The following is a 6,409-nucleotide window of genomic DNA, read 5'->3' as shown; positions in this document are numbered from 1 at the left end:
CCATCAGCATTTTCGGGTGAGTGTTTCATTACTCACAAAATCTCACAATGCGGCCAAAGAGCACGCGTCGTTGAGTTCCCCGTCTCCGCTCGCCACCGGTACACATCGTGCCGTTGATTTCCTCTCGCTCGGTATCTGGGGGCCTGGGAAGAGCTTCCCAGCCCGTTGCGTTGGCTTTTACGCACGATCCGTCTCGGTTATATATTCAATTTGCCCGGCTACCTCCCAAATATTCAGGCTTCACCACGGTGAAGGCTGCCGATGCGCACGTACTGCGTGCGGAAGATTGCTGTCCTATTGGCGAAGGACGCGATCGAGCCGGTCCCTCCAGCCGAGATAAAGTCGGGGCTTTACAGCCCTTACTTCATTGTACCCAAGAAGAGTGGCGGGTTGCGTCCGATCCTAGATCTGCGTACTGAGTCGAGAATTCACAGCATTCACATTCACAGAATGCTGTTCAAAATGTTTACGCAGAGGAGCATATTTTAATGCATCCGCCCATAGGATTGGTTTGCAGCCTTTAACCTGAAGGACGCGTACTTTCATGTCTCCATAATTCCCCGACACAGGCCGTTTCTCCGCTTTGTGTTCGAGGGGTGGGCATATCAGTACAAAGTCTCACCGGTCGGGCTTTCTCTCTCTCTCCCCGTGTCTTCACGAAAGTTGCGGAGGGTGCACTGCAGCCCCTGAGAGAGAGAGCGGTGTTTGCGTTTTGGCGTATTGGCTCATAATAGCTCAGTTTCGTCAGATGCGGTGCACACACATAAATCGTGTACTTAAACACCTCGCTCGTCTCGGTCTTCAGGTCAACTGGGAAAAGAGTAAACTTTGCCCCGTGCAGAGGCTCTCTTTTCTCGGAATATAACGGGATTTGGTCGATTTAACAACACGTCTCATAGAACCGCGTGTTCAGTAAATTCTGACTTGCCTAAACATTTAAAGGCAGGGTTGCGGTTCCACTAACATAATTTTAAAAAACTTCTGGGGCATATGGCAGTAGCTGCGGCTGTGACACCGCTCGGGCTGCTCCATATGAGACCGCTTCAGTCTTTGCTTTATGACCGAGTCCCGAGGAGAGCGTGGCTCACCGGCTTTCACAGTATTATTATTACATCGAGATGACATCACACTTTCACCCCGTGGTCAGACCCAGCGTTTCTCAGGGTGTGGATGCCACTGAGTTAGGTCTCCAGGCATGCTATTGTTGGCAAAAATGTCTCTACAACGGGGTGGGGAGCTACGTACGGCGGGCTCGTCGCTTCGGGGGTCTGGTCGACGTTCCAGCGACATTGGCATAAATTGCCTCGAGCTGTGCACTGTATATCTTGCGCTCGTCCGTTTCATCAACGTGATTCGTTGCTTAAGATGTATTAGTGCGCACCGACAAAACTGCGGCTGTAGCGTACATCTATCGCCAAGGCGGTCTGCGCTCTCGTCACCTGTCGCATCTCGCCCGTCTCTCCTCTTCTGGAGTCAGAAGTATCTGAGGTCTCTTCGTGCCATTCACATATCGGGGTCGCTGAACACAGCGGCAGACGCGCTCTCATGAGCAGCGTGCCCCGGCGAGTGGCGGCTCCACCCCCGGTCGGTTCAGCTGATTTGGAAATGTTTCGGCAGAGCAGTTAGATCTGTTTGCTTCTTCAGAGACAACCCATTGTCGCCTGTTTTATTCATTATCCGAGGGAACACTCGGCGTGAATGCACTGGCACACAGCTGGCCGCGGGGTTTCCCCCAGTAAGCTTTATTGCGCAGACACTGTGCAAGTCGGGGAGGACGAGGAGCGCATTCTATTAGTTGCGCCGTACCGGACAACTAGGAATTGGTTTTACAGAATTCACTCTCCTCGCGACAGTCCCTCCCTGGCTGTTTCCCTGGCACATTATGGCACCCTCGCCCCGATCTGTGGAACCTCCATGTGTGGTCTCTGGACGGGGCGCGGAGGTTTTAGGTGATTTACCCCAGGCAGTATCTAACACCATCACTGTAGCGCGAGCGCCGTCTACGAGGCAGGCGTATACGCTGAAATGGAACCTGTTTGTTGTATGGTGTACTTCTCAACGAGAGGACCCCCGGGAATGCTCGATCAGTATTGTGCTTCTATATCTCCAGCACCGCTTGGAGAAGAGGCTGTCACCACTTACCATTAAAGTAGATATCGCGGCAATATCCGCGCATCACGTACCATAGACGGTAGATCTGTGGGTCAGCACGATCTGGTCATTAGGTTTTTAAGAGGTGCACGGAGGCTGAATCCTTCGCGCCCTCCCTCTATTCCTCCTTGGGACTTGTCCATGGTGCTGAAAGCCCTTCAGGACTGCCCTTTCAAGCCTCTGCGGACGGTGAGCGTCAAGTTTCTCACTATGAAAACTTTGACGCTCCTCGCATTGGCTTCTGTTAAAAGGATAGGGGATCTTCATGCATTTTCGGTCAACGACTCGTGCCTACAGTTCGGTCCGGCTGAGTCCAGCGTTACACTGAGACCCCGGCCGAGCTACGTGCCTAAAGTTCCCACCACTCCCTTCAGAGTTCAGGTGGTGAGCTTACAAGCGCTGCCTTCGGAGGAGGCAGACCCAGCCATGGCTTTGTTATGTGCGTGCACTACGTGTGTATGTGGATCGCATTCAAAACTTTCGGACCTCAGAACAGCTCTCTGTCTGTTACGGTGGTCAGAAGAAAGGGAAAGCTGTCACTAAACAGAGGATGTCTCATTGGATTGTAGACACAATCGCCCTGGCTTATGAGAAACAGGGCATTCCTTGCCCTTTTGGTTTGAGAGCCCATTCAACCAGAAGCGTGGCTTCATCTTGAGCTTTGGCTCGTGGTTCCTCGCTTTCAGATATTTGTAGAGCTGTTGGCTGGGCGACACCTAATACGTTCACTAGATTCTATAGTTTTCGTGTTGAGCCGGTATCCTCTCGAGTTCTCTCGTCAGATCAGTGAGAACATTGAGGAACGGCTCCTGTGTCGGCTTGGAGCCTTTCTTTTTGGTGCTGCGCAAAAACCGCACCATTATGGAAGGCCATCAAGGCAAAAACGTTACAAAAAATGTTTTTTTGTCTTCTCCACCGCTTGGTGGCCAATGTTGCGGAGCAGCGGCTGCCAGCCTCTCACTAGATGTATCCTTGACTATCTGGGTGAGGCTAGCGCCCACATTGCGGCCCCTAGTGGTTTCTTTGAGTATTTCCGTGGAAAGTTTCTGATTTACCATGTTTCCCTTAGCGGAGTTCGTTCCGCGCCTCTCTAGTGTTGCTAAGAGAGTGTATTTTTTATAGACCTCGTGTCTTTTTATCCATCACCTTAGTGGTAGACCCCTAGAGGGTTTTCTTTCCGCAGCGATCTTAGTCCCCCCTGACGAGTTCGCTTCCCAGTTCGCCTAGTCACTATCGTGGGTTAAGGAACAAGTAGTGACCGGCCTCTGCTTCAACCCCATTTCCGTTCCCTTAAAGAGGAGAGTCGGAGGGTTTACGCAGGCACTGGAAGGGTCAGCTTCAGTGGCGCTTTGGTAGGGATTCCCAATTCGTCGGTCACGACGTGACGTCGTAGTGACCGACTGAAAGGGAACGTCTCGGTTACATATGTAACCCTCGTTCCCTGAAGTAAGGGAACGGAGACGTTACGTCCCGTCGTCACAGTTTGCTGTTCCACTGCTGATATCGGCCGGACCCTTTCCTTTTGTCCAGCTTTCTCAGCAAAAAATAGCTGATTTGATAACTGCACCTGCCGCTCATTAAATACCTGTGCAGCGGGGCGGCGCCGGCAGATGCAATTATCTGCATGCCAAGTTCATTGGCGTTTTAAAGGTTTCTCGAAGCAGATAGGTCACCCGCGAAGCGGTTCCCAATTCGTCGGTCACGACGTGACGTCTCCGTTCCCTTCCTTCAGGGAACGAGGGTTACATATGTAACCGAGACGTTCTGTCTCGTTTGTTAGAAAAGCTTTTGCAAATATCTTGTCTGAGGTAAATTGTCATTTTAAACACATTTAGTGAGTGTGAATAATATGATTTTTGTCTCCATCTATATTTATGATGCTCTGGCAGTTTTAGTTACTGTATAAAGTGTATTATTATGATCTATCTGTATGATAGTTTGAGTGCTTACAATGGCAGCAAATTTAAAAACAAAACAAACAAGAGATGTTTACATTGACATTATGCAAGTTAGTTCAGATTGTTTGAAAACCATTTTGTTATGCACAGTGCAATCTGATTTACGTTATTGTATATCGGATGTATGAAATGTACAGTGATTTAATGAACAGGTGTTTCAAATCATAGTCATTTGCCATACTGTGGATTTTAAACACATCAAGGGCTGGAAATGACTGAATAAATTTCTTGCCTTTTTCCTTAGCTAATATTTCCCTCATATATGTTTTCTCTCTTCTTGTGTGTTAACAGGTCATTGGCACTGCTGTGTAAGTATTTCACTGACAGACACCTCAAGACATTTTAGTGGGTGTAACTGGACATCATTTATGTAAATCTGTAAAATTAAATTGTTATGTTTTATGTCTTTGCAAAACAGATCACAACATCATTAGCTGTAAGTTGTTTTTTACCAGCTGTTACAGACATTTTTATTATTTGACTTTAACCCTTTGGGCCCTATCTTGCAGCCAGCGCAATTGACTTTGTCAGTGACGCATGTATCATTCGTATTTTGCACCTGGCGCACAGCGGGTTTTTCCCTCCACAGACGCATGTCGGCAAACTAGGGAATGAACTTGCGCTCCCTGAGCGGTTCAGCGCAAAAAAGGAGGCGTGTTCCGGCGCAAACCATCCCTGATGCTATTTTGCAGTTTCAAAAAACAATTGCGCCTCTGACCAGAAAAAAAAAGTTTAAAGTCAGTGGCGCGTTGCGCGTTGTTCATTATGCTATTTTAAGGGCGCATGCTTGACCATATTGTATAGCGTGCACAACGCGCATACACTTTGCAAACTTTACTTGCAAACTTTATTCAACCAGGAGAAATCATATTGAGACTTATAGTCTCTTTTTCAAATGATCCCTGGCCAAGAAAGGCAGCACTTAAAATCTAATAACATCCCAGTAGAACATAACACAACATCTAACAAAACAAAAATTAATACAACAAAATTTAAAATGACATAATAATCAAGACAGACAAAAACAACAATCTATATACATTCACAAATATAGCTGAAGGTTTCACAGATATATGATTTAAAATCCTTAAGTGATATAAAAGTGCCTAGTTTCATCTGTTTCTGCAAAGCATTCCAGGTTGAGGGAGCATTATAACGGAAAGCAATTTTGCCAAATTCAGTTTTAACAACAGGTATATTAAAAAGAATACTATTTTTTTTCGATCTAAGATTATATCTGTTGTTTTCTACTAAAGAAAAGACTGATAAATAAGAAGGCAACAGTCCAATTATTCCCTTATAAATAAAAATAAACCAATGATGCTGTCTACGAATTGAAAGCGGAGGCCAACCTGATAAACTATACAGCTTACAATGATGTGTAAAATAATCTGCTTTAGTAACAAAACGTAAAGCAGAATGATAAATAGAGTCCAGTGAACATAAAACAGACTTTGCTGCATGCATATACAAAATATCCCCATAGTCTATAACAGATAAAAAGGTAGAAGCAACGAGTTCCTTTCTTACTTTCAAAGTAAAACAAGCCTTATTCCTATAATAAAAACCTAATTTAACTCTCAATCTTTTTACCAAATTATCTACATGGGGTTTAAATGTAAGCTTATCATCCAATAAAAAACCCAAGTAATTATAACATGACACTCTTTCAATTTTCTGACCATCTTGCGTGATAATATGTTGCAAATCCTGTATATTGCTGGAGTGAGTAAATAACATAAATTTTGTCTTTTTGGAATTAAGTACCAATTTTAATTTAAGTAAATTATTTTGTAGAGTTATAAAAGCAACCTGCAGTTTCTTTAATGCCTCATATGGAGTTTTAGCAATACTGTATATGATAGTATCATCCGCATAGAGATGTACAGCTGCATTTATATTTGTACAAATACCATTTATGTAGATTGTAAACAACAAAGGTCCTAATATGGAACCTTGAGGTACTCCAACACTTAGTTTTGCTTCCCCAGACATAATACCTTCGCAAGAGACATATTGATATCTACTATTCAAATAATTATTAAACCATTTAACAACATTATCAGACATTCCAATTTTAGACAAACATTTTAACAAGATGGTATGATTAACCGTGTCAAAAGCTTTTGAGAGATCAATGAATAAGGCTGCACAAGATTCTTTACAATCAATAGCACTAATAATATCATCAACTACCTTTATGGCTGCTGTGATGGTACTATGCCCTTTCCTGAAACCTGACTGAGAAGAAATGAGAATATTATTTACTGTTAAAAAGTTCTTTAATTGATCACTAACCA

The sequence above is a fragment of the Paramisgurnus dabryanus genome, chromosome 10, assembly GCF_030506205.2.
Source record: "Paramisgurnus dabryanus chromosome 10, PD_genome_1.1, whole genome shotgun sequence".
Lineage (NCBI taxonomy): Eukaryota > Metazoa > Chordata > Actinopteri > Cypriniformes > Cobitidae > Paramisgurnus > Paramisgurnus dabryanus.
The sequence above is the reverse complement of the archived record's forward strand: the minus strand, read 5'-3'. Positions refer to the sequence as shown.